Below are 3353 nucleotides of genomic sequence, written 5' to 3'. Positions count from 1 at the left end.
GTAGTTTTGTAGGTTTGGAGAAACCTGATCGTTTTGGAGATGGTTGGAGTGAAATTTCAGGCCGCGGTGACGACGATGGAGACGATCGTAGTGGCGGCGCCGGTGCCGGCGAGGCGGATTTTCTCGGCTCGGCCATTGATTATATGAGTGGGATTTTGGGGGAAATGGGATTTTTTTGATGAAAACGCGGTGGTGGATGAAAATGTATAAGTAGAGGGAATTTGTTGTGGCATGCACGATTGCATCATTTGAATTAGTTTTTCTTTGCACAATTTTTTTTTCTCTAAAATAATAATAATAATAACATAATAAGTTAAATTTTTTAAAAAAAAAAATTGGGTACATCTATCTATTGTGCAACCTTTACTGCACTCAAATAAAAATCATTAAAAATTATTTTTTGGAATGTATGTAAGAAAAGGGAGCTTGAGATTTATGAGCATCTTTAGGTTGTACCTGAATAATGCTCATAAAAAAAAAATTGATTTCAAATGAAAATTGATACTTCAAACTATGTGGTAATAATCAATAGAGTGAAATTTTAGATAAACACATCATTTTATAGGTTACCACCACCTTATTTAGGTTTTGATTTCTATTTGATATTATAAAGGGAAAAAAATTTATGTGCATCTAAATTGTCCGATTATAATTTATCAAATGACAATTTTTTTTTCTTATTTATTTTGAAATATACTAATTCATTTTTTTTAAATTTGTGTAACGAGATTGAGATGCACAAAGATGGATGTATCTCAAGATGCATCAAGAATATTCTAAAAATTTTTATTGTAAAGAAGGATTTGAAAAGTTTGTTAAAGTTTAGAGGTAACTATTGCAACTTTTAAAAACATAGAAGGGTAGTTTTTTAAATAACCATGAGTGTATTTCATATATATATATATATGTGTGTGTGGTTTATTTCAATGCATTAATATGTTGACTATTTTCATCATTTTCTTGAATATTTTTTTCTTTTGCCAAATACATATTCTTTAGTCTTAACCTTCTCGTGTTTATTCAATTTAATTAGTCAAGTTAATGATTTGAATACTTTTTTTCAATTACACTGTTAGTGAATAGGATCAACTTTTCTTAAATAATTTTGAATTCCACATACAATCGAAACCATTTATAAAAGAGGTAAAAGATGATTTTATTATATATATATATATATATATGTTACTACAAGAAAAAGGACTCTCCCCTGCCTAAAATAATTGTCGAAAAATAGGTTGTTGGGAGAGAGACTATCTTACGACGACGTAAGGGTGTTGTCGGGAGTGCTTAATACCTCCTGACGTGATATGTGCCTCACCAGGAGTTCTTAAGAACTCTCGACGCCTCACCATGCCCGTCGGACGTTGGGAATGAAGGCCAATTTGGACGGGTCAAACTCTTGACGAATTAAATAATTCGTCGGGAGTTGTATAAGAACTCCCAACGGTATGATAGTCCGTTGGGAGTTCCGATTTAAATCCCCAAATCAAACCCCCAATTTCAGATCTGCTTTTATCTTCTTCCTTTCTTTTAACCCTAACACATATCAGATAAGAGAAACCTCCAAATCGATCGTCCTTCTATTGTCCAGTCGTCATCTGTCCGTTTGTCCATCATCTTTCAATCTTCCGGTCGTCCATTAAACTGACCATTCATCCGTTTGTCCTTCGATCTTTAAGGCAGCTGGTTGTTGTTCGTTGGAAACTACTTTTGGTGAGTTGAACTTTGACTCTTAAAGTTGTTCGTTGCATATATTATATTTTATATTGGTGTTACGTTTCATATCTATCATAATAGATGTTTAGTACCATAAATTTCACATAATTAGAAAAATGTTTTCAATTAGCTTTTGATAATTCATTATGATTGTATGGATATAAGTGTTAAAACCTTGGTAATAAATAAATTGATTCCTTTGCAAAAACAAAAAATAAGTAAATAAATAAATAAATTGATTTCCACATGAAGAATTTTGTAAATTAATTTAGCATTAATCTCCTTTTGGCATTGAACTTGGTGAATAGATGGTTGTGCTTTTGACCCTCCTCCCAATTTCTTCTCCTATGTTATTGTCCTATAGTTTTGTTGATAAGGTGTTTGTGACTTCTTTTAAAATTTGTTTCGATGTTAATTAATGAGTTTTATTTAGTTATCTTGTTGAAATTTATTAGCCATTAATGAATGTTGTGTGGAATGTGTGGGGTGGGTTGGGATTACTTATACTTGTTTTGGAATTCAACTTGGAGTTTTTTGTTTGTTTGTGGAAGTTCATGAATTTTGAATATTGTGTAAGATGTATGGGATGAGTTGTGTGTAAGTTTATGAATTTATGAATTTCTTGTTTATTTTGGAGTTCAACTTGTGGTTTTTGTGTGTTTGTGGAGGTTTCAGATTGAGAATATGTAATCTTAAGTGTGTTTTTCTTCGTTTTGTAGTATTGTAAGATTCATCTAATGACTTTTGTTTGATTGTGAAGGTTTATGAATTTTGAATGTTGTTTGGGATGAGTTAAGATAAGTTATTCTTTTGGAGTTTAACTTGTGGTCTTTGTGTGTTTGTAGAGGCTTCAGGTTGAGAACATATAGTGTTAGAAGTGTGTTGATTTTCTTTGTTTTGTAAGATTGTTACTCATTTCTTTGTTTTGTAGGATTTTACAATTTTATTCGTTTTGTAGGATTTGTAGGATTCACCTTATAGTTTTTGTTTTCTTGTAGGATGCTGTTTGGAAATGAGGTTGGAGATGCTGTGTTGGAGACGTTGTTTTCATGTTCATTCTTATATGTATTTGTGAAGATATATCTTTTTTGTAAACCATTTTGCCAACTTTTCTCTATTTTGGTAATAAAGAAGTATGGACTTTGTTTGTTTATTTTATATTTTATGTGAATATTTTTTTAATTGCTTAATAATGTTATATAGGTTATTCAGATCAAATTAAAAAAAAAAAAACTGTCTCCCCATGAAAAACGTCAATCATTGGGAGTTTAAATTCAAATTTTGAATTTCTGAAATTAAACTCCCGACGGCCTACCAGCTGTTGGGAGCTCGAAGAACTTCCGACGATGTCTATACATGCGACGGGAGTGCCAAACTCCCGACGCCGCACAACAGGCATTGGGAATTTGTTCAAACTTCCAACGGTATATGTTTCTGCGTCGGGAGTTGTACATTGAGACAAATCCCAACCAAACTCCTCTCCCGACGCCTTTTTTTATTTTTTATCATTTTCTAATGATTTGAAGTATCGAAAAATGGATGATTTCTTGTAGTGTGTTCATGTTGAGTGTCGGCCTAGAAGTATCATTTGATGTTTGAAATAGTCTTTGAAAAATTAGGAAGTTAATTCAAAATTA

Source organism: Benincasa hispida, chromosome 7, assembly GCF_009727055.1.
Source record: "Benincasa hispida cultivar B227 chromosome 7, ASM972705v1, whole genome shotgun sequence".
Classification (NCBI taxonomy): Eukaryota; Viridiplantae; Streptophyta; class Magnoliopsida; order Cucurbitales; family Cucurbitaceae; genus Benincasa; species Benincasa hispida.
This window is presented reverse-complemented; position numbering follows the sequence as displayed.